This window comes from Ischnura elegans, chromosome 3, assembly GCF_921293095.1.
Source record: "Ischnura elegans chromosome 3, ioIscEleg1.1, whole genome shotgun sequence".
Taxonomy (NCBI): Eukaryota; Metazoa; Arthropoda; class Insecta; order Odonata; family Coenagrionidae; genus Ischnura; species Ischnura elegans.
This window is the reverse complement of record NC_060248.1, coordinates 60,960,126-60,986,616: the sequence shown is the minus strand read 5'-3', so window position 1 is coordinate 60,986,616 and position 26,491 is coordinate 60,960,126. Positions and strand designations below refer to the sequence as shown.

The window sequence follows — 26,491 nt, the reverse complement described above, 5'->3', positions numbered from 1 at the left end:
AATGAAGGTGAAACAAAATCTGTTAATGAATCACGCCTGAGTCAGTGTGTTTCCTTTCTTTCAATTTTTTTCTTCTTTCCCAGCCAAAAACCCCACCCCATAATAACCTTAAGCAAGCAATTATTTCTCATAGATTCCGCATCCCCCTCCCTCCCTCCCCTACTTTTCTCCCCACTCCCCACCACCGGCTTTTCCAAAAGGTTCCGTCCTCCCCCTCCCCTTTCTCCCCCTTCCCCCTTTCTCTCCCCCCTTCCACTCGTTTGACTAACCAACTCTCTCCCTCCACGCTCACCTTCACCTCTCTCCCTCCCTCAATCCTCTCCTCTCCTCCACGAATGGTTTCCGCTCTTGCGGAGATCCCCAACCAACCCCAAGAGAGCCCTCGGACCGCCTCTACACGTCGACTCTCCGTTTCCCCCCCACACGACAGCATTCGCGTTCGGGATACCGAGTGGTGAGGTCCGTCTCCGGTCACCGTCTACTTTTAAACCGAAGTGTCGAGAGGAAGGGAAGGTAGCACTCGCTCGAAAACCTTCCAATCGCCCGCATCTCTCTCGTCTACTAACCCCGTCCGTGGGTTCACATTGTTCTCGTGTTATTTCCATCGCACGCAATAGACACCTATAAGGGAAAACTCGTCGGGTTGTTTCTACCTCCGTGTTCCGGAGGCACATCCTTCAGGACCGTCACCAGGTGGATACCATCCGCTGGAGGAGATCGTCTCGAGGAGAAGTCCGCGGGACTCATTGACACAGGTGAGTTTTGAGGATGTGTTTTCTTGTTCCGGGAGGATCCAAAAGAAAAAGTTGGCTTCATCTTTTTCCGTGACGGGCTCACGGAGTTTTTCGTGTCTCGCTGAGTATCTCGTGTCCGAAGTTGGATCGTCCAAAAGTGGAGGGACTGATGTTTCAGTGATACAATCGCCGAAGATTTTTTTGCTAGAGGTTCCTCATTACCTAGTCGTAGTAGTAGGACATTGGATAAGGAGGTGAACAGCGCACGATTGACTTGCCGGGATCTAACTTCAACTGGAGTGAAGCCTCAGAAATTCAAAAGTCCACGGTTCGAACCCCAGCCGAGAGAACGTTTCCTTCTGAAAATTTAGGCAAAACAAGTTCTCTACATGTGCCCAGTACAGTTCAGCCACCGGAGTCGTGGATGATGTTATCGGTGGTGAATCAAGTGTTCGCGGGATCATCTCCACCAACTCTTCACATTCGCTGTGGATGCTGGAAAAGGGTTCCCAAGCGTGTAGTTGATTCTTGTAAATCGTGTCAACGAAAGAGAAGAATAAGTTCAGGGTAGGAAATAAGTATTGACCGCTCGGCTACGGTAGAGTTTTAAGTGTTGTCGGCTCAAGTGGCTAATTCCACATTATGAAGGTAACATTTTGACAAATTCTGCAGAGAGCGAGGAATGACAAAATTATGGGATTGAACAATGGTCAAATGTACTCATATGTCACCCGATGATTAATACAGCAAGAATAATAGTCTCACAGTTCGGAGTACTGATAATTGAGAAGGGAAAAGGACATTGGATAAGGAGGTGAACAGCGCACGATTGACTTGCCGGAACTAAGTCCGGCTGGAGTCAAGGCTGAGAAATTTAAAAGTCTACTGTTCTCAACCTAGAGAACTTTTCCCTCTAAAAATTTAAGCAAAACAAATTCTTCAAATTTTTCCAGTAAAGCCACCAGAATTCTTTCACTTCATACTTTCACCACTGATTACTCACCGAGAAATTCATCGTTTAACAATTTCCATTAGTTTAATGAATTATTCATGCATGATTTAAAGTCTGGGTGCATACTTAATCAAAATATGATGGAAAAAATCTTACTAGCAATACTTCACGGTAAATATTGAGGAATTTCACTTGTGAGCCAAAATTACGAGTGAAGAGATCACTCTTCCACAGTTTACGGCAACATTCTCCACTTTTTGTAGTTCGAAGTATAATTTCAGCGGATTTCGCATAGGTAAACAAATTGTTTCTTGACCAGAACCTCGCACAGCGGAAGTCAATTTCTTACATAATTATTTCTCAGACAAAATTAATATATCGGTAATTTTTGGTTAATATATCACCCCATGGTCACCGTCTGCCTCAGTTTTGTCTCAATTACCTTGTTTAATGGTAATTCGAACATCAGATGAACCCAGCTATGTATCTTCCTCATTTTGTGCGGCTTTTTGTTTTCTTGCAAGTTTTCGAGTCGGGTTATATGAGCTGCATGAACTTCCGAAAATTTACTTCCCAAGATTTATAAAATAATGGGTATGAATGCATAAAAAGATACTATGAGCAACTAGGAAAAAACCATGCAAAGATGGAAGACACACGTCATCCGAAACTTGAACTAGAGGACTTCATTTCTCAGTGCAGACATGAGAAAAATCTACGGACGTAAACACAGCTATTGAGCCATCAACCTAGATGTCAACCAGAGCTGTTATTGCCGTTTGGATAACAACTTACGCTCACATCTTCACATCTTTCGTCATTCAAGTTTTGTGCAAGACCACAAGTTCTTCTTTTCCGTCCACAAGATTTCAACGGAGTCTTGACTCCTTTAATTTCAGCCATAAACTGGCCGAAAGAACTTTTTTCGAAATAAGGGAGAGATTAAGATGGAAGAAAAAAGATACAGGTTGTGAAAGGGAAAATATCTTCCGCATAGGCTTATGCGAGCAAGCAATTTTTAAAAGTTTTTTTCTTGTGATCAAGAAAAACATCGGACTGATGCCAAGAATATGGATTAGATTAGGCAGGTGGAGAGAAAAAATAAGAGATATGCCAATACAAATCATGGAGATGCAATAAAATTGCGGGAAGGAATCATGACTTATGGATAAATAAGTTGGAGTTTTAGTGGATTAATTCAAACATTCTTGCTATTTATCTATTTTGCAGATAATTCATTACTCCGTAATTTTATACTCAGATAATGCCAAAATACCTTTAGACTTGCATAACGATTTCTATGACAAACTCAATAGGATGCTAAAATAGGTGGCTTTGCCAAGACTACCGCTGAAGCGAACGCAAATTAACGAGGCGACTTTGAGTAGTAATAGTGACAATTTCATGACACAGAGTAGGGTTTCAGGATGCCATCTTAAGCTAAAGTAGGTCGTGAAGTTTTGGGTAATTTTAGCTTCTTAAATTAATTCTTGATCAGTACATAGTTTCGGCATGAGTATTTAAAACACTGAAAAGGCACACCAATTATGATTTGAAATATTTGCTTCCTTTGCACTCTAGTGTATTATATGATCCAGTAATTATGATTTCATTGTCTTTTCCATATGATGGTCGTAAGCAAATTTTCTATTTGGAAATCTTGAGCATTGCTTCATTTACTTTTATTGCACTAAAGTATCAAAGACATCAAAAGTTATGCAATACATTCTTTTCTGTTAATATTTTGTATGGTTTAAAGAGTGTAAAGGTTTTCACTTAGATTGTATCTTCATAAAGGTACAAAAATTTCACATACGATCTACTCAATAATATAATTTCAAAATTGAACGAAAGCATCCAAGCCAACCACCATTGAGACAAATTTGAACTATCCCCGAATCTCGTGCAAACTTTCCGGCAGTTATCGCAGCTTACGATGTCAGCGCTAATGTATTCTGTACTTTTTGTCGCAATACTTGGACACTCATATGTGTCATCGCGCCGTCGACTCGTGAAAACGAGGTGAAACCTACCGAATGAATATCCCAAACACTTGAAACTTTCTAATTGGCGGTTTCCTTAGGGTTCATTTGCTAAAATGGTACATACAATAATAGATTTCCGTTTTTAACTTGTTTGCATTCAGAAAGAAGAAAGCTTCAGTGCGAATCCATAGCAGTGCTGAGTTACGATATACTTTAAAAAGGGGAAAATTTACTAGAAAATACATGTAATGATATGCCTGGAATCTCGGCAATTCAGGTAAAAAACAACCAAATAGTTTGCAGAGATTTGGAATTAACCTTAACAAATTGTTCTGCTATGTATAAGGTCCGAATTTATAACCTCGAGCTCATCTTAGATTAATCCACACACCTTAGAAAATGGAAATTCAAAGCATGACTCTTCTCATGTAAAGGAATCTCCCCAAGGGCGAGGCATTACTTGTCATCCATTACAAAAGCCCAAATTATGATTACCACAGTCTTATTAACGAATGCATTAAACATATACAAAAGAAGCTTATTATTAATATGCCATCCTCGATCGCAAAAATTATTTCGCTACGCACTAAAAATAAAATCATTCAGCTATGCTTTACCTCTCCCTTTTCCTACACAAATTCAGAATGATTTCCGATAGAAAGCCAAAACGCTTTGCTTACTCAAGGATGAGGCTTGAAAATTATAGAATCATATCTGTTTTTGTTTATCACGAAATAAATGGCCTAGGGCACTATGATAGTGATAGTGGATACAATATTTTCAATACTTTCCGAGGTACAAGAGGCTCCCTGAATCTTATGGATGGAATTACGCCTGCGTAGAACAAGAAAATTAGTAAGCAACCGTCCAAGGTTCCTTGAAATTGCGCTGAAGATCAAGGTTGTATCAAGGACATGCGATTTTTCCCAGCAATGGAGCAATGCTGAAATGTACATTCCCCAGGAATATTTCATGGATCTCTGCCAATACTACTTTGATCAATCATGACATTGCAATGACACACGAAAAACACCAGTAACAAAAGCAAGTCAGGGTAAGAAGTTCAAGAATACTATCTCATGAGTCAAGCCTCAGACAAACAAAACACTGTAACAGTAATTAGTCAGGGTTTCTATAAGATCCTGTTTCTTGTTTCAAAATTATTGATCTTTTTGTATGAATCGTTCATTGAAAAATTCCCTCGGAAGTTCAAGGAAATTAACATAGAGAATTGGTTATTTTATTGTAAAATTTTCGGCGATACACTTCTTTTGCGTCATTGGAGCTAAATTTTGGAGCGTAATGGAAATACATATGAGTTCAATGAAATTTATACTGCCAACGTGTACGTAAGATTTGGGAATTAAAAAACCGATCTTCGTTCTGAAATACAAAATTAGTCAGGGTTTCTATAAGATCCTATTTCTTGTTTCAAAATTATTGAACTTTTTGTTTGAATCACTCCTACTTCCCACAGATTATTGTATTAATTGTCAATTCTATCTCCATCTTTCTGCCTTTTCGGTTTTCCAGTACAAATTTTGTATTTCAGAACGAAGATCGGTTTTTTAATTCCCAAATCTTACGTACACGTTGGCAGTATAAATTTCATTGAACTCATATGTATTTCCATTACGCTCCAAAATTTAGCCCCAATGACGTAAAAGAAGTGTATCGCCGAAAAATTTACAATAAAATAACCAATTCTCTATGTTAATTTCCTTGAACTTCCGAGGTAATTTTTCAATGAACTGCAGCGAAAATTTATTTATTTACTACTATTTATTTATGTACCTATCCTAAGGATATTTGACAACATTATTATTCCACCATGAACCTAGCGCATAATAGTAGAAAAGTATGGTAAAGTTGGAAGTAAATCAGCGCTTGGCCTGGCGGGAAGCCTGCGAAAACCTCTCGCAAGTAATGAGCCAGTCAAAAACAAATGCCTCCAATTTCTTATTACATATTGGCTAGTACTAATTTAATTTAATAAATTAATTTTCCAAGTTCTGCCGCGTTAGTTACGGTTGTGATGTCAAATGATGGCACTACTGCTAGCGTCTTCAGGACGAATATTGCCACGCTAACAGACGAGTTCATTTCTTGGGCCTGATGCCACTGTTATTAGTGCCAATGAAGCTGTTGTCATTAGCTTAGTAACCGATACGGTAGAACGCAAAAAATGAATGAATTAGTCGCAAATCATCGCTGTAATCTTTCATCTTACATCATACAGTCTTCATGTTTATTGATCAACGAGGGGTAAGGGACTCTTTCGATTAGGCCCAAGTTGAGACATATTATAATAATGATAGTTAAATTTTCTCACTATAGCAAATAATTTCACCAGGATATTACATACACCTGCTTGCAAAATCTTTCGAATCGCGTTTCTTAACACTCTTCAGCTTTAGTTCACTGGAGCGCCCTTCGGAGCCCGCAACTCGAAGCCTTGGCTTAAACTTGACCACGTCCTTCGGCGACCAGGCAACAAAGTCGTCCTCCTTCACCGGTGTTAAGTTTATGGCCAACGACGATCGGCATTGGACGATTTTGGCGTCGTGGTGGCTTTCGCGAAATCTAACAGCCTCTGATCCGCGTCCCACCTATACCATAAGCCCTCTGGCGTTGCCTTCTCTCCTCTAGGTTTGCCGGTATTTTATTTACCACGTTTGTTTTTATTGTACTCCCTTCCTTGGGTGTCCTACCGTGAAAAATCTTGCAACTCTGATTTCGACCACTTCCTGATTAGCTAGGGCGTTGAAATTTTTAGGATGGCTCGGGACTGCATAACAATCCTTACTTAACGAAAATCTTACTCTTTTGCCATGATTGGAACAGTATCTCGAGCAATATTCAGGAATGAAAATTAAACATGGAATTCCAAAAATGGCCACCAAAATCCAATGGAGGCACTACGATCACTATAGGGGTAAATGACTTCATTCAGAACCCTAAATAAACGATAAAATTTGTATTTGCTGGCCAATGTGTATCAGACTTGTCTCTTAGCGAATGCGAATATAATTGTACGTGCACACCACGCTTTCCGATTTTTGATATCCTAAAAGTTCTTCGAAAAATTATTTGAACTGTCTCGTCGATCATAATACATTATTTTCAATCATTTAAGGGGCCGTAGACCGTAATTATCTTCTATTTAATAAAACGTGGTCTTTTATAAAAAATGTTAGTTTTATATTGTAATATTATTTATCACTCTGCCGGATCGGGAATGCTATGCTCTATCCATCGCATTAGAACGGCTGTCGTCATAGCATCCAATACGCCAAAGATTTAACTACCGCATAACTCGTCGCGATGTCATCGCGTCCATTATATCGTTAACGCATCGGTCGAGACAATTACGGCGGCGATATTATATCGACTCGAGAAGAGTCGATTGGGGAAACCAGCGGTATAATCCCGCTGTGAAGGCTGTTTCAATGCGTATGGGAAAATTTCTACGTTTATTCCCACCATAAAAAGATCGCATAGTTCGATCGCATAAAAATATCGCATCCGTTTGAACATTATATGAAGCTTACTTAGAGTATATACTTAGCAAAAAAAATAACAACGAGCGATGGAAAATCCAAGAATGATACTTGGCAATTCTCGAGATGTAACTGGAGGAAAAATAAGTGGAAAAGAGTATGGAGGGATGAAAAAATATTAGCTTCAACCTTCAAGTTTCACATCTTGGCATTCCCGACGATGGACAAGGAATTTCCCTCGTGTACGCCGGGGAATTTTCTGCTGTTTTTTTTTTTTCAAGTTGCTTTTCTCTGCTTATCACTTGAAAGACATTTTGCCGCCCTCTAAATTTAAAAATATTTCGTTATTTTTTCTCTGCTAAGCTATGCCCACACAGGGCGATAATCGCTGGATACAAGCAACATTGACCTCGACAACAGCCTCCAGCCTCGCTGCTGGATACACCAATTAGTATCTAGATACATGTATCCGGCGATGTTGCATGTCCACACAGCAACTAGCATGCAAGCAAACTGCATTTCTTTGTTCGTATCACCCCACTATTATTTACCCATGCAGTTAACGCAAATATTTTATTGGATCGCCAGAAAGGCACTTACTCAGCACTGAGCAGATGTAAGGCTCCTAGGCAGGCATATATTTTATCAATCGTCTATGTGCATCTAAACCACCCAAAAACTATCAAAACTTTCTCGTGGGAAATATTATATCATCCATTTGAAAAAAAACGAAACTCCACACCCGCACTCTGTCTTAATGCACTAAATAAAAACGTGTCCAATCAATACTTTTGGTAAATAACGCATAAATGCTTCAAAGCGTCAATGAATGCTTCATTATTCCGTGAAAGCTAAATAACTACGCACAACCATAAAACTTTCATTAGAAAATCTCATAAAGTTAACAATAAAAACATAAAAACCGGGTGGAATGCCTGTTTCTGTATTTATTTACACGTTGAAAAGCTATTAACATGGCTACACGCTCAATATATAATTCTTTAAAGTATTGTGAGCATTTCATTGCACATATTGGCAGAGAATTTCGTATCACCCACAAGGATTCTAACAAGGTGAGGATTATCAGTGAAGAATGTAGCTATTTATAAAAAATACTCATTGGCAACATAGGTGCCTTTTTTCTCTTCTTATTATGATTTTTAATCTAATTAAGTACTCTCTCATCTCAGCGAAACACAAAATACAACAAAGAATGGAAGGTTTTGCGGAAAAAAAACTGAATTAAATAGTTGGGAGTATTTCAATCAGTCACATTTGAGTTCATGTGTAGGAGTTTTGCTTTCTAAAGTCTTCAACGTAAATATTACACGCGATAATATTCCTAATCAATGCCTGCAATTGAAAAATAAGTGAGACATATAAATGAAGGAGCACGGAAACCTGAAAGTCATAATACGAGTGGTATTCAAGCCGTGAAGCCACGAAAAATCGTTAAAGATGGGCCTGGTTCGGCGTCATACAAACAGGCAACTCATATCAGTAATCAGTATTGGTAAAGGGAGTGCACGAGTACTCTCAGTGTAAAGATGAATGGTGATCAATCTCGGGATCAATTTCCAAAATTACGACAATGTCATAACATCACTCGGGAGGGAAGCGCATGCAAATAGCAGGGTGCTCACGATTATACAACGCGATAAGATCATGTTATCACTTTACTTTCTCGATGGTTGGTAAACAGATAACGCACCATTATCTATTAAGGAAGTAACTGCCCAAATGTAATTTATTGAAAATCCATAACTAAACATCGCGTATCCTTGAATTTGAAGTTTTGCTATGATGAACGAATTTGTAGCGGTGGAAGAGGAATGTTGGGTAAACGAGGGAGTTGGAGGAAGAGAATTGAATCTTTAGATAGAATGAAGGGGAGTAGGCCTTACTGTGAGTTGAGGAGAGGGGCATATGAAGGAAGGGGAGGTTGCCCGAACCCTTCTTACGTTCTCCATGGAAACCTAGCTTTATCCGTAGAATACTTGAATAATTACAATCGATTTTGTGAATCAACAGGAAAAAATGTTTGCATCTAGAAGGTGGTACTAATTGTACCGTATTTTATAATTACGACGTATTTTAAGAACTATCATGGGGAAGGGGATTTTGGATACACTTAAATGATATTAAAAAGTACGCATTTCTTCGTAAATCAATATAAAAACTTGTGGATAGCAACAGAACATAATTTTGAGCAACAATGGCTGAGCAAAATATTCAGGTAAAACCTCCCCTCGCCCCTAATGACTTATTTTTGCCACATTTTTTAGTAAATCCGGATGATATGGATTAGCTTCTTCCGCCGCAAAACAAAACTAAAAAATAATCTTGGATAAGCAATTGGTTTTAGAGCCTTAAGAAACTTTTCAAGTTTTCCTTCCTCCAAGTATTCATTTGCGCACCACGAGATCGAGTGACCTATTTCATTGATTTATCCCCCTCCCCTTTCCGTATCTAAACGTTCTTTTTAATTAAAACTCTCTTCTTCCATTAACTTCCATTGAAAATTTGTTCCCAATTTGGATCCTTTTTTCATCCCTCATCCATCTTGCGCCATCCCCATCGTAATTTTCTCCCTACTCCCCTCACTACCTTATGAATACTACCGTTCTTTCTTTGTTATTTGATATTACTGCTGAATATTACTGTCCATTGTTGCCAACGTCTTTACGTTGTTGATTGTTGTATTTGTTATTATGATTTCTTTGTAATTGGTCTTGTGCTGTTTTTGGACCGCATTGAATAAATAAATGCATTTTACGTGCGGATTCCGCGATGCCGTGTAATCGTGAAATATCAGTTTCATACCTCCTTAAATCGCCTCTTATTTATCTTGAATTACGGAAGAGAAACTGGTACTGCATCAAGTCCCGAATTTCAAGATCTCGACGCCATAAAGACTAAAAATTGACGCAATTCCGACGTCACTCTCTCTCCTTAAATCCAGATTGCAGCATTCAATGATTGGGATTTCGGCGAGACGTCACAACCTCAATCCTTTTTTTACGTCCGCCGGTTTAGAGTTGATTGAGGCCAATGCGAATTTTCCTGAATGAGACTCAATCTAATTCGACACACCTATCAACAAACCTGAAGATAAATCACACGCCTGCACCTTCTACAGCAAACTATCATGAGCCCTTGCGTAAGGGGTCGTCTGGTCACTCCCTAAATATAACGATAAATACGTACTTAATAGAAAATAATTTAAAATATTATATAGGATTCAATGTAAAGAAAAATGGCTACGCCCCTCTTACAATTAGTGTTAAAGTATTGTTTTATGCATTGGGCATATTAAATTCTCTTGGGCTTGACATACAGAAAATACGTGTTCATAAAATAACAGGAATTTTAATTTTAAAATATTTTTATTTATTTCATTGTTTTTTTACGTGCTGGGGGTCCGCGGCGTTCGTCATAGTCAACGTATTCATCCATCATGGAAACGCATATGCAACTCGTAAATTCTTTTATCGCTAACTTTATTAATATTTCACACACTTTGCTGCACTTTACTTACTGATCATTCTTTCCTTTGCAATCATTCTTAATTTAATGTCTTTTACCTTAAGAAAATCGCCGAGCTCTTAAAGACACGTTTACCCTTAACTGCTGCTATGGACAAAATAAACGATGAAAACAGCTGTAACTTTTATCATACTTCAGGGGCAGGTAAACCAACATAATAAACAATTTAACATAAGGACATTTCAAACCATCGAAGTACTAAAAAAAATCCCTTTTCTCATATCCATTTGTTTAATAAATTAAAAATGGACCGAGAACAATACTCCAACAAATGGACTCCAATCTGGCTAATTCAAGCACATTAAACTGTTTAATTTAGTTTGTTTCCGAAAAAAAACCTTAAGAAATAAAATACAAAATCGCATAAAATAATAAATAGTGTTCACCATATGTAAGTAACCCAAATGAGCTTATTGGAGAAGATACTTTATGTGTTTCAACGGCACGCACGGTGGAGCTCTGGTCTTACGCACTACAGGCGTGAAAATCTTGAGGCTAAAAACCAATAGATATAACTGAATGTGATGTGGAAGAAAAATGAGATAGTGAACTTTGACCGGGACTTTGCCAATTCTCTTTCTTTCCCTTTTGTATGTCCAAGCTGGTGTCTCAGCCGATTCAGTCAGACAGAAGAAGTCCGAGATGCGATCCCCGTTAAAAAAAAAGCTGCTATGAAGGTAACCGGTTCCGTGGGACGACTTTTAGAGTAAAGCGTTCGAATGGCAAACTTTCTTTATTGCTTAATGCATATTTTCGATTGAGGCAAAAGGCAGCGAGTTTACTACATTGGCGTCTACATGGCTTACTGTTGCGTAACAGGTGTACTGGAGTCATTGGGCGGATCCGATAGAAGGTAAATATAGAAAGGTTTGCCACTTGGTCTATTAACTGGGTACTGCAGGGTGTAACGCCCTGTGTCGGAATATGTACCACTTTATAGGGTAGGCTACCTGTCTTTCACCAAGAAGATAACATCTGGTGAATGTCTGGCAAACGTATTCACCATCGTTCTGGTTGGTTAAAATTTTATTCATATTCGGTAACATGCAGGCGGAATACAATCCTTTTCTTTTTCATCATTCTCTTCCGAATTTCTTCGTTGAAAATGAATTAACAGTTTGAGAAAAAAAAATTCCAAAATTTTGGTTTTTCTTTTACCTAAAGGATCTTAACTAAAGGCACAAGTAAGCCCCTTGAAAAAGTTTTTTTCAGTGTTTTGAAATCCAACATACATTTGCATTTTGAACGAGTTGTTTGAAGGAGATCATTAATGGAGAGACTAACTATTCCATGAGCATATTCACGACGAAGACTATTCTCGACTCTCCGCAGGAAAAACGTCATCATCACGTTTCACTAATTTAATAAATCTATTTTGCACTTCACGATTGCTACATAAAAATTATAGTCTTCCATTTTACTTCCATAATTCAATAAACCGATAAACACAGCTATTATTAAATTTACTTCACATAAATATACTCTTTATTTCATCAATAACAGACACTTTGTTACTTTAACAAAATGTTTGTATTTTTTTTATTTTATGACCGGTTTCGGCTGTTACACCATTATCAAATACAGAAAATATAAATAAAAAATTTAAATATTTTCTGTGTTTGATAATGGTGTATCAGCCGAAACCGGTCATAAAATAAAAAATTTTATAAATATTTTGTTGAATTGTCTATCATTGATAATATGGAGCCCTTCCACCACGTACAAGCTTCAAGTTTCGATGTAATACTCAATATTTATTTTCCATTCATTTCAAGTAAAAAAGAATCAGTGTAATAAAAATTACAGTCAAAGAATAATCATTTACGGACAGATAACTCTTCATTTTTGAGGCATTTTCATATTACTGTGGTTTTGTGGCACAGTTTTATGAACAGACTGACCATAGCGATTAATATAAAAAGAAAAAAAATCTAAACTGGATGGATCATAGCAGAAAAGGGAAATCAGAAAGTTCTGAAAAAAATAGCGAGAAACTTTGGGATGAGAAACTGGGGGCGTAGTTAAACGAATAGGTTATTGAAATAAGTGAGTGCGTGCCTCAGCATAACATTGCGTCATGAATCTTGGTGATCCGCATGCCCTATTGGCTGTATTGTATATTTTATTCCCTGCAGCAAACTATCCTAGACCTGACCACGTTGCTACCGGGAGAGTGAGAGTGCAATCTGCTCTCTATGCTTCCTAGTTTGGCATTCTGATTAAACTTTGCGAACGGCTAAATTTATGATACTCCTTTCCTCTCGGCTGCAGGATCTTTTTGGGTAACCGACCTACCCGTATGGTCTAATTAAAGTAATCTTAACGCTGGAGATAACTTCAGGTTATTTCAGGTGTAGAAAAGGGTTCAAAAGATATAAAGCCTCGAAATCTGTGAGAAATGCCAGTTAACTTTTCCATTCCCATCGATCGAAAAAACATGTGCTCATGGCTGCAAATAAAACCTAAGATTTATTGGAGGACAATCTCTTTTTATGAGATATTTTAATTTCTTTCGTCATTTCCCATACTGCCTCATCTACTCATTATCCAAGTGTAAATTTTGAACCCGTTCAATATCTACTTACGGCGAAGAGTTGGATCTATGACAGATGCCTGCGGTCCCCAAAACTAACGGGTTTTGATGATTTCACACTAAAAATAATGAGACAACGTACTGTGGACTTATGTGCCTAAAATTAAATTAACTAACAATTATTATACGGAAAAAGGAAACAATCGGTAGAAGCCAGTATTCGGCCAATAACTATTTCTCTAAGTCATAAAGATATTGCTCCTATGAATTCCAACATCCTTTCATCTGTCAAAAGCTACCCTGAGACTAAGCATTCTTTTTATATAGGTCACAAGTTCATTTTCAACGCTGTCTAATTTCCTATCATTCAAATATTTGACTCGTTCTTCAAAATTCCATCATAAAGCACATTGAAGTCACCATATAAAATTGATTTCAAATCTTCCATTGTCACCATTACATGACTCATCTGTATTTCGTGGAAAAAATCTTGATTAGCTTTTTGAAGAGAGGTAAGATATTCAAAACGTTTAAATAAATCCTGTTTATTACCTCTCTACGTGGCCAAAAATACTATCAGATCAAATTATATTGTAGTCTGTGATGCAAAATAAATTCGAGAATGCAATTTGCCTTTACCTTTCCTTAATCGCACAGCCTCATCTTAAGTTTTAGGAAAAAGTTTCATACTTCAAACGCGACTGAGTATCATCATTTAAAACCCCATTTGTATAAGCAAATCCAAATTTATAAACCTTAGTCTTTAAATATTCCCTGTCTCACATCCCAGATTAAAGTAATTTTAATTTCATTCTTGCAAACCTACATCGGTTAGTCTACATGCTAATTGCAACTATTTATCTCTCCTTACTTCCAGTAGATCTCATACTGGTATTTCATTAAGATTTCACCAAATTATGAACATTTTTAAGTACCTACATAGAGAGAAAAGTTCCGTCTTTTTACCTTATGCGTAGTGGATCACTCCTTCATCAACCTCTGAGCCGTTTGTTCAAATAAATTTACAGTAAATTCGCTACGCCATCCGGTTTTCTGGCATAATTCCCCCTTTGCGTATTCTTTTTATCTGATTTTCCTGCTTTTCACGGGAATCAGCTCTTTCCTAAGCCTTAAAAGGCCTGGATCCGTTCAAACATCACTGCAATTTTCCCGCTATCATGTGATTCCACGAAATTTGGAAATGAATTGGTGGGAAACTCTGATAAGGATCGGCCATCGAAGCAAGTGGCTGTGAAATACACTCATGAAAAATTGTAGGATGTATACGAATGGCTCCCAGTTTCCTAAGAAGAACACTGGCCTCTCATCAAGGGCCACAGCGAAAACAGTTCTCATTTTAATTTTCCTCGGATAATGTTCGTAATGTTATCTGTATGTTTTGCCTTTTCATTTATTTCATTCGGTCAAAAAACGACTGAATTCCAAAATATGCACTATACTGAATTGGTCCTGGGTTAAACCATAGAGTAAGTCACTACTTACTCTATGGTTGAACCTATTTACAGCTTCGTAATTCTGACAAGCGATTACCAATTTGAACTAAAGATCACTTTCCGAAGAAAAAAAGTCGGTAGGCCTTGTTCCCAAATAAAAAAAGTGACGGAGTAATTTTAAAACTAGGAATAAATACATACAAGGATGACTCATGTTAGAAATTATTATTAGCAGATGCTAAACAAAATTTGATGTTCAAAATTTTGTTTAGCATCTGCATTGCATTTTATACTATGTCGCGTCATAACATACACTCGCTGCCCATAAAAAAAACGCCAGGTTTTTAATAATATCTCAGAGATGTCGTTGACGTAACGAAAAGACATCATTTGAAAACACATTCTACACTCATATACCTGTACATCATAATGTAAAAGTAAAACGGTCGCACTAAAAGCATCATTGCAAGCATAGCAGTAATTAAAACTCCAGAGGCAGAAGAATACATCAACTGATTTTAATTACTCTAGAAAATCTTTTTGATGGGCCTCATATACCGTACACCAACCATATGAAACCGCTTTGGGGGGTACCATATTTCCTCCATATAAATATGTCGGCAATGAAAATAAAGCCCCCTCGATCAATCTACATATATTATCATGAATTCACCGTCATAAACCCATATGGAGATATTAAACGTCTGGTTGACGTGAAAGAAAGATTGATTCGCAGGCAGTCTTTTCCTCAAAAGATAACCACCGTGGGAACCTTGAAATCTACTGAGAACGAACTGAATTTAGAAAGTTATAACTGATTTTTACTTAAAACATTGACAGGAGATGATCAATTGATTGGGAATTTACTTGATTATTTGAAAAATCATATTAGGGTACGATGACGAGTTGATTAAACCAAAAGCCATTTTCCATTGTGCCCACAAACAATTTCAGCGGTTTTACCGTTTTACCTCAAGCACGGAGACGATTTATTTATATCAGCTCCTCAGCAACTCCTTTCCTCACAACGGCATTCCGCGCCTAAACTAAATATTTCTCCCATTTCACTCCAATCCAGAAAAGATTCTGTTATCTCCGTGACTCGCAAAATGGAGTTTCAAAGGTTGTTAACATCAACATGAGTTCCTGGTGGAGCCATGAACGTTAGAGACAAACAAGAGGGCAATTTAAATGACCAAGATTGCTGCAAAACACAAAATAAATTATACTGAATTTTGTCATCAAGGAATTTCATTGGATCAAATTTTACCCGAGGAAGCGCAGCCTCTGATTAATCCGTAGCTTTGATTTTTATATAATAATTAAAATTACTTTCGATTTGCGAAATTTATACACAATAAACTTTATCTATACCTGATGTATACAAGAAAACCAATTTATGACAGCTATGACAGCTGAAAGAACATTTTTCTATAAATTACAAATAGGTTTCACATCAAGCCATTCCAGCTATTTATTTTTACCCATCAATCTCTAAATAATCGGTTTTCATCTGATAAAATTGCATTTTTCCTTTCTATTTTAAACATTTTCGCTTCAATGATTAAATAGAAAACCACCAATGCTCCCACTTTAAATTCTTCACCTACCATTCATCCTAATCGGTGTATTTCCTGCTCATCAAACAATTTCGAAGCAATGAATATTCAATTAAATTGCTACTCCATTTTTAAGTCAATATAATTTTTTGACCACACCCTCTCTCAATGAAACTTCCACATCCAATTTTCTTCCTTTGCCCACCAATGTCACACGAGCAATACGTTCACAAAAAAATTTCATAATCACCTCGACCTTTCTCATGCCCTAAAATTCTCATGGCCATCTTACAGAGAAGCCTACGTGCGGGGCTACCTCACACGAAACATCCTTCCGTATCAGTCTACTCGAAAATAGCACTTTAAATTTTGGCTGCTCTAAAAAATAACACCTATCGCTTCTTATAGGTTCGCAATACGTTGTTTTACGAGCGCTTAGAACCCGTATGGCACAGTTCGATTCCATATCACATCTTGTCGTATTTAAGAGATGCAATCAAAGTAAGCCATGCATCATTTGATAGATAGAAGACGAATAGGCATACGGTCGGTGGCGCGATATATCTTTACCGACGCAATGCTTTAAGGGATTGAAAATATTAACTCGATCAATAAAATTAAGCATTTGCTTGAAACCTAAATTCTGAAAAAAATACAATTGAGTCGTTTTAAATATTTAGCGAAAACTCGAATGAGGAAATGGAGTCGAAACACAAACGCGTAATTTCACCCAGTAAATTTTTAACGATGGCTCCAAGGTTAAACATAGCCCAAGCTATTTGTTTACGCATTTAGAAAAGTGTAAATATTTATTTAATCCACGAATAGGTTATACTGAAACTACGATGCATCGTAACGCAAAAATATTATAACGAGAATTATTACCATTTCTAATTGACACATTAGTTATAGCTAGCCTGGAAAGGGCGCAGACTTCACTAGAACCACAGACGTTTACCAGGATGACGAAAGTGACTACAGCATTATTCATCAGAATACCCTACTTATCACTAGGTTGAGCTTTGTGACGTTTAACCTACTCCCTCCTTATACACAACTCACCTAACTAGTGAACATAATTTAGGGCCTTTATGTGTGCGTCATGCAAGGAATGTATACCGAGTCTCGAGTATTTCGAATCCCAGGGGACCCGAAATGAGGATTATATTTAGCTTGCAAGCCGTTTACCGCCCGCCGCTCACAATTATCGTAGTACTTCCTATCTAATTGCTAGTACTACTAGTACCTTACTTTTTTAACTTCATATTTACTATGAAATAAAATATCACGGGATTTGGTTATTTAATACTACTTGGTAGAGCCGGATTTAGGATGGCCCGGGATCCACCATGGTGGGAGACCGGGAGGCCCACTGTTTCAAGGCATTGCAATTTGTAACGTAATAACAGTAAATTCGGCTATAAATATTTTCCATTTATGAACGCCAATATGGACGACTACAAGTTAGCCAAAAAATAATCCAGCTTCACTTCGAATTCCCACATACATGATGTTTTTTTCTGTATTTCCGTTTTTGCGAGATTTACCTCTATATTGACGGAAGAATCATTCCTGGTGGATGGCCCAGGGCCCGGGTCCCTATGGTCCTCCCTTTCATATGGCCTACTACTTGGCCTATCCTAGCATCGATCTTAACCACCTCCCCGCATCCTCCATCCCCGAAAATGAACTATATACGCAACTCACGCAATGTTTGATGGATACCACTGGATTCCAGTCAAAGCCGGTTCAGGAAAAATTTCGCATACAGGGACGGATTGATTGAGAAAAAAATGCAGTTAACGGACGGAAGAAGAGCCTCGAGGGTACCTCAAGGTGACGTCAACGAAAATGGGTTTCCCGAAGAAAAAGGGGCACCTTGAAGTAAGAGAGGTTAGCCTTCGCGGCCCGTTCAATGCCTGCCCGACACCGGGTCGACGCGGCCCAACATGGAGCTGTAATGGCGTCACCCTTTCGGTCACATTGCGTTTCCCTAAAGAGCAACACTCGCATCGCAATTTTCAGCTCAATAAAATGTAACAACTATTAGGCAACGTTTGAAATGAGGAAATTCCGTGTCTTATCTCCAATGGAAACGGCCTCCTCGTGACGTATAAATCAGAAAACATTTTCAAACTATGAATTTCGGAAAAAAATCGTTTTAGGTAACCCCTTTCGCATAAGCCTCGATTACAAAATAATTAGAGAGATTGATTGTTTGAGGCGTAACTTGGTGAAAGCGATTCATAATTAAATTAAAAAAGAAGAAATTTGTGCTTTCACATTAATATTTATTCGCGACCATGGTTTCAACGTTAGATGTCATCATCATCACCTGATGATGACGTCTAAGGTTGAAACCATGGTCGTGAATAAATATTAATGTGAAAGCACAAAGTTCTTCTTTTTTAATTTAATTAGAGAGATGATCTTCAACGCCCATTCGTGAAACTAATGACTTAAATCTTCTCCTCTGACTCTTTCCTTAGTTTGAAAGCACTTGAAAAAATAATTCATGGATCACCACCGTATCATCTCAGCAATCTCCGTACTTTTACAGCATTTAATTCGCATGTTTGAATTCATTCCTTAATTGAATAGGTACTTTACAGCTGAAGGAAATACGTTGCTGACTATTTTACTGCGATTCTCCAAGCATTGCTAATAAAAAAAATTTCGACTTAGTCCACTACTTAGTCAATGAAGTTTTACGAAAGAACAAAGTATAGGTTATTTATTGAACGCTCGGAGTATCCGTAATTTGTTCAATTTCAGAAAAAACGTCAGCCAAGGGATTGATTTCCCAGGAAATCGAATCAGAACTAGCCAAAGTTTCCTCCACAACCAATTTGAAGGGAAATTTCGGTGATGAAAGTAATATGATGGAGAGAAAGCATTTTCTTTTCTTTCCACCATCACCGTAAATCAAAGTCGATGCAGTTGTACTCCCTTCTTTCTTATGGACACAGCGCATATATAACCCATAGTAACTTATAGGTATTAGGGCCAATCACTCTATTAACAGGCAAGATTTTAAAAGCATTTAGAGTTCTCAAATTGAAAAATACATTTGCGCGGTGTTGAAGCAAGAGCCCGTGATGTGAGGGTGACCATGCCCCAGAGCTCTCTGATTACCGCAGCCTCCAATTCTCAAATTTACGGACTGGTGTTTTTGCGTGGCATTGGGTTTTCTGGGCCTTGTGAAAATCAGGAAAATATAAAACATACCTCCAATGAAAAAAAACTTTCAATTTTTTACAACCCGAAACATTAAAAAAAAACTAATATCCCACACAGGAATATATTAACTGCTGCAATTATATTCCTCTATCTGGATCGAGGCCATAAATTTTTAGTCGATGGTCATTTTGAATGACTCAGACCGATATTTATCCTAATTCCCCAGAAATGAAGACCGTTCAGAGGGAAAATGGAAAAACCTTCTCTTTGATTTAACTGAAATACGAATTAATCTTATTTTCTGGATATTAGTTTATAAATCCAGGTATTAATGGAAGAAAATTATGACGTCCTTTGATCTCCAACGAGAAATGGCAAAAATGTAGTGCCTCTTATGTCTATGAGGTGAATTATTGGGTATTATTTCACGTTGAGAATCAAGGAAAAGATAAAAATGGCTTCGTCTTACAGCCATTTACGGACTCAGTTATTATGTCGACGGTGAAAATTATAAATTCAGCTTTTAAGTCAGAAAATGCGGAAGTGATTACTCGGCCAATATGGATTTTTGAACTAGGAAACAGATAATGAATCTATAGTCACTAAGTCAGATGAATAACAAAAATCTAAAACATCTTCGAATGACTGAAGATCCGCGGAACTAGGCATTTGTTCTGCTATCACCACAAACCTTGCAGATTCTAGGTCATTACATTGAATTTTGAACTAGGTACTTTTCCACAGCTTATATTCCTAAGTTAATTGAGTTTTCGGCGTCATATAAAGTCATTATGACTTTCGTATACTTCTACCTCATACTTCAATACCTTCATTACGAATTTCTACCGCCATACCTCAGGAAATAAAGTAACTATTACCTACTCACCGTATTTAACAATGCCATTACCGATTTTCGCGTCCGATTCCTATTCACACCACAGTCTATCATGACATCATTAGTTTTCCGGTCTGCCAAGCTCCAGCCATCACGAGCGGAAAAGTTACCATCCCGAAGGAAGAGTGGAAATAAGTGGAGATAACCTATAATGGTACTCAGTGCCGAAAAGTCCATGGTCGTGACCTCGGAAATTCTTCAGACCACATATAAGTGCATGGCCGAAGGTGAAGATGAAAGAAAGAAGGCGATCCGACCTCAGTGTCTGACGCAGGTAATCACTCGGGGAAAACCAGCTACTTGGAAAAGGACACCGAGTTGATGTTGGCGTCCAGATAACTGGAAAAAAATATTTCGATGGACTTAGGGGAATCTGCATCGAACCCTCAGAGATACGGAAATAGACAAACGGTAGGGGGAGTTAGGGTGTAAACTAGGAAACATGGCCGGAATATTGGAGAATGATAACGATAATGAAAGACAGAAAATTAAATTAATGAGAAAGCACAAAGTTCTTCTTTTTTAATTTAATTATGAATCGCTTTCACCAAGTTACGCCTCAAACAATCAATTTCAAAGACAGAAAAGAAAAAGTCACGTTTCTGTTAGAATTAATACAGCACTTACCAACCGTAATACTTATGTTAGTAAGTTGTATCCATAACGACACGAAATTATAACAGTATTACACACCTACTAGACCTATCCATCTACTATTCACCATTGATATTCATATTATTCACTTATATTCATGCACCATTCACCTACTACACCTATTAATCATGTTTTGTTTCGCTTATTTTTAGTCACTTAGATCAAAGGATTGCGAATAAAAATTGTACTTTATGTATCTGAGCCCGAATTTTGGCCTTCTGCCTCCTGTTCGACATGAAGTTTTGGCGCTGAAAAACTAATTTCAATATTTTAGTTCCTGATGGCCAAAGCAGAGAAATAAATTCTAAAAATTAAGATAGAAGCTGAGCACAGCAACCGTAGGACGGAAATAGTACAAAAACAATTGATACACGCAATACTGGAATAAAAATAAGAATTGGTGTCTAGATTAGTATCTATAAAATATGAGATCTAGAAGTGCACTTATAAATTTATAAATTATTTTTTTGGAAGCGAAAGAATAACATTTCAAAGCCGAAGGGTCTTTCAATAAAATAAGGCACCCTCCCGCCGAGTCAACGCCTGATACGACCCTTCCTTTGTGTTTAACGATAATTTAGTGCAATATCCCAAGAATCTGGATGAGATGGAATCAATGTAAAGAAGAAAGTTCCGTGGTATTTCGCTTAGCAACGTTAGAAGTGAAAACATCACTATCCTAGGGTTCCAAAGAGTGATTTGAATGGATCAGTGCCCTTAATTTCTAACTTTCCCGTAGATCATGAAGACATTCTTTCAAATGATATTATCGATGTATTCAAAAACTGGAATTTAGGTTAAAAGCCCGATGGCCAACGGCTACCTTCTAAGCCAACCACCCGCGCAGGTTAAATCCTTGTTAGTTACCAATCTTGCAAAATGAGCATGTTAGCAATTAGTTATATCACATATTGTGGTCCTCAGGCATCACCGATAGGCAAGTCCTCGCAGTAATTAGGCCGCGAACTCGGGAAAACCAAGACATTATCTTGAAAGTTTAAAATCGTCCACTACTCCACAAAATGCTAAGATAGCGATGCAATCAATCACTAAGACGATAATTAGTTGGACGTAAACTGAAGAAATTTAATTACATTCCATCGTAACCTCCTTCATTTAAATCCTTAAAATTTGGCAGCAAACATTCAATTCCCTACAAAAGAAAAGCAATTGAAAATATAATGACAGAAAGAGGAAAACAGAACTCTTACAAAGAGATTGCTAACGGTAACAGAAAAGAAAATTTCAGAAGCCAATAAGAAGAAGAAAAAAATGTTCTCGATAACTCAGCATATAAATGAAAGAGCAATTGATATAAACAAAGCGATGACAAAATAATTGAGAATAGTATGAAATAGGACAGATAATGTAATGATGGCAGCAGTGAACGGGATAAAATAAGAAGAATATCTCCCGTACGAAGCCGTCCCTATCAAAAGCTAATCTTAAACCGTGCAGGATTTCGCACTAGTTAATGATTCAGAAATTACACATTCGTCTAAATAGGATCTCAGCCGGTCCTGTATCCCAATCAGGCCACCTTTTTTATGGGACACACTTGAAGCGCAATGATGAAATCTCAGATGGAACACACGGCGAAAGCAAGAGTATTGCACTGGCGCGTGCAGTCTTCCGGAGCTGGGATTCTGTGCTGCTTGGGTCGCTTTCACCCGCGCGTCTAGCACACGTAACTCAAGTCCAAGGTTAAGGGGAAATAGAGAAAGAGGGCGCGGAGATACGCGGCGGGTGAACATCTCAGTCCTTCCTACCCGCACCACTGCAATGCGTTAATTTTTCTTCTTAAAATCTTTACACTCGTCAAAGTGACTAACGTGCATGGAATGGTAAAGCAATTATTAGAAAAATTGTTATACAAGGGGGTTTTAATTGACTTTTTATGCTTCGAGTAGTTCATTACTTCGTGTACTACCAAATAATATCATAAAATTAGCGTGGACATTAGGCTACTAGCTGCGACCTGTGATAACTGAGAGGTTGAATGTTAACCCAAGGTTGAATTGAATATCACCCCAACAAGAACCAAAATGGGTTCAAACCCCTTAGAATGTTTGAGTGAACACAATGTAAATGAGACTTACGCCTTAATTTCAAGCTCCCAGGTTTATTAATCTTCCCCACACTCTTTACACCGGCCGAAATTACTAACGCGCAAAATAGGATGAAACTATTATTAGAAAAAATTGAGAAACTTCTTTATCCTTTGAGTAGTCTATTACTTCGTAAAATACCAAATAATAGCAATACCATAGAACCGGCCTGGACATGGGGCTACTCGTTGTCACCCGTGACAACTGAGAGGCTGAGTGAAAATATTACCCCCACAAGAACCCCAATTGGTTCAAACTCCCAGAAATTGTTAAGTGAACAAAGTTTAAATGAGACAAAATTTCCAGCTTATAGAACACTAAGTAATTCAACGTTCCTCTCTATGGATGGCAAAGGAAAAACTTATTTAATTCGTGTCCACATAAAAAAACGACTAATTGACCAGCAAGCGGATGGAAAACGTATCCACCACGCAGATGAAGATTACTTTGCGGTATTATCTCTATCATCTTTTGTATTAATTTTTAAATTAGCGTCTTCAGAAATCCGTCGCAGATGAAGAAACGTAGCTCCATACCGAGGGACTTTATAGGTTACAATCTTTGAAGGCACTAGCCTCACAGCTATTTTACATTTAATCACATCTTATACAATATCAGCCAGTTCCAACCATCTTCCTCTTCCCTTTTCTCCTCCCGCACTTCCATCAATCGCACTTTTAATCTCCTTCCCTAATGCAATGCGTGTCATCCAGTTACCTTTCTTCCTCTGATTGCGAGTATAACACACCTTGTTCCTAACTTATCCCTAATAGCACCTCCTCCTACCTTTATCCTTTTTAAATCACTCGTATTTGAATACAGTCCCGTAACCCCTGAGAGATAAGTATTTCGTTATGTACAGGTTAAAAATTAGCCTTGCACGTACTGATAGCTTTCGACCGTAACACAGGCGGTCATGCGTGTTTGAGTACGGAATTAAAATGTTACGCCAATCGCGCCACGCTAACCAGCGAAAGACTTTCTCAAACCCAGGCGTGGTGGGACTGAAACTTGAATTAGCACCTTCCTATAGCCTCATACTAGATTCAATGTTTTGAAACTCCTGGCTGGTAAAATCAACGTACCTATCCCTTAAAGGGGCCACCATAATGGTAGAAATCTAATTGAACCTTTGAATTGACTTATCGTCTGATCAACACGGAGTCAGTACTAGTTTAGTCTTACTGATTGCTATTGATTAAAAAAAAACTTCCTCCAAATTAAGGATTCGTCATAATTTACAAACTCATTTGCACGTACCCAGGCTGAAATGGCTCATTATTGTCATAATCCAAGGAGGGTGTTAAGAGTCACAAATAAAAGTTCGAATTTCACCGTATATTTATTTTAACTAGTAATTAACTACAACTTTCATCAATAGATGTATAATTTTCATTCAAAATATCAATGAATCTCCACCTTCAAGCTCTCTAGTCTACCGTAGGTTAGGAGCGATCTAAATTTTCACGTTGGCATCCTTAATAATCCATTACAATTGACCGAAGTATCCTCTCGAGTAGTACCGCCCGTTGATCCGAATTAGTTTACCTCCTGCTGCCCATGACTGCTTGTTTGAAGACTCAACTCGCTTATCTCGCAGCTAACCGCTACACCTAGAGATCGACCCACCATCCGCAACCTGGTGGACGCACTCGATGGCTTTAGGCTCGAGAATGTTCGCCTTAATTTAAATAATTTCATCCGCATGAAAGAAGCACAATGTCTTTATTATAGCATTTAAAAATTTAATATAGAGAGAAAGCGTGCACTCTTCGTGCAGTAGCATTTGTGTCCATAGTAACCCTCTCGTATAGATTATTGCAGTTTTATGACCGCAAAGTTCATCCCCATCACATCAATTGATAAACCATCCAATTCACCATAACATCAGCCATCCCGCATCAAACTAGCAAAGGTCGCGGTTTTTTCCTCCTAAGGACTGAACCAGTCTCCCCGAAAAACCGGTCGAATAACTAAATTTCAAGACAGTAAATTACGGTTTCTCCGGAAAAAATAGGCCAGACAAGACCTGGTATCACAAGTTGAAGAATCAATCCCATGATAAGTTAGTATCAACTTGCACCAAGAGAAGCCGAATAGTGTATCAAGATCTTTTCGAGCCAATCACTGTGTCATTGTAGTGGGTTTTTTCCAATAAGGACAAAAATCAATATACTTAGGTTTTCCCACGTTTGTTCACATCTTTTTTACCTTTGTTAAATGTAACTCACTTTTAATTTTTTTATCATACTTCTACGTCTCTTTTGTTCCAATTTGATTTTAATATCAAGAATGACAATGTATTCTTGACGATGACAATATCTTCAAATATTTAATATACGACGAGGGGTCAGATTGAAGAACTTACTTATCCCAACCTCACCCAATAAAGACGAATTATCATTATTATTATCGTAGCCGATGCGACATATCAAGTCTCTCCCATACGAGAAGCTGATCGATACGCATACATGATAAAGACCTTAAGGTCATGTAAAACTGGAGAGTAGAACATAGAGCATAGCAATGCACTTTACTAAGCCATAAAATTTCTATAGCGAGTTAACAGCGGTTCAAATGAGAGAGTGAACAGTAAAACTTAAGTCCAGATTGCAATTATAGAAACAGGAGCACGTATGGGGAATCCAATTATATCTTGTACTCTACTACGGTACTTCCGGGGAGAATTCGAATGGGCGTTGTTTGCCTGAGGGTACTTATTCCTTCTCACCTCCATGGCCAACCTTCGTCAAACCTCAAACCCCAAGTAGCCGTTCTAATTACCAACCGCTCACTCTTTCCAGGCAGGTTCAAAAATAACTTAAGAGGCAACTGAATAACGAGAGACTAAAGAGCACTATTCCGCTATCTGGTTTTGCCGGTAATCAATATTTTCTTCTTAACTGATGAAAAATGTCATTGATGAAGAATAAATAGATATGCCACTGTAAAATATAGAGGTTCGTTCTGATCTCTGGCGGAACACGTCATTGGAAGTCAATATATCTACGAAAGGAGCTGTGTAAGTATTTTCATTCATCATGCATTAAATGTAAAAGGCAAAGATTGAAATACGTTCGACGTCGCGTGCGCAATTCCTCTCTAATATTTCCGCAATGCGGAAAAACGCAAATTAAATTACCTTAATAACGGCATTATATCGGTGCGTTTATTTCGTTTCGAAAATGTACCTCTGTACCATAAAATTCGGAGATGGCGTTAAAGAAGATTAGAGAGAAAGCCCACTGTTATTTTTAAGAATATAAATTAATATTTTCCATTATCAATTCAAATAACTGAATAATGGCCAATTCATATTATTTCAATGCTGACTGCCCGACTTAGTTACTATCCAGTATCGACGAGCGCTTTTATTACATTAATACGAATT

The 26,491-nt window shown here is 37.8% G+C and overlaps 1 protein-coding gene across 3 annotated transcripts in view; it reads left to right on the top strand.

The window, feature by feature from the left end:
- The first annotated feature begins 391 nt into the window (after positions 1–391).
- LOC124155900 (clavesin-1-like) overlaps positions 392–26,491 on the top strand; it is a 94,702-nt gene continuing 68,602 nt past the window's right edge. For 2 of the 3 annotated variants that reach the window (XM_046530092.1, XM_046530093.1), the window contains exon 1: positions 392–755. The gene's annotated coding sequence lies outside the window, so the exon portion shown is untranslated. The remainder of the gene's footprint in view (positions 756–26,491) is intronic. The other variant, XM_046530091.1, reaches the window with a different exon arrangement.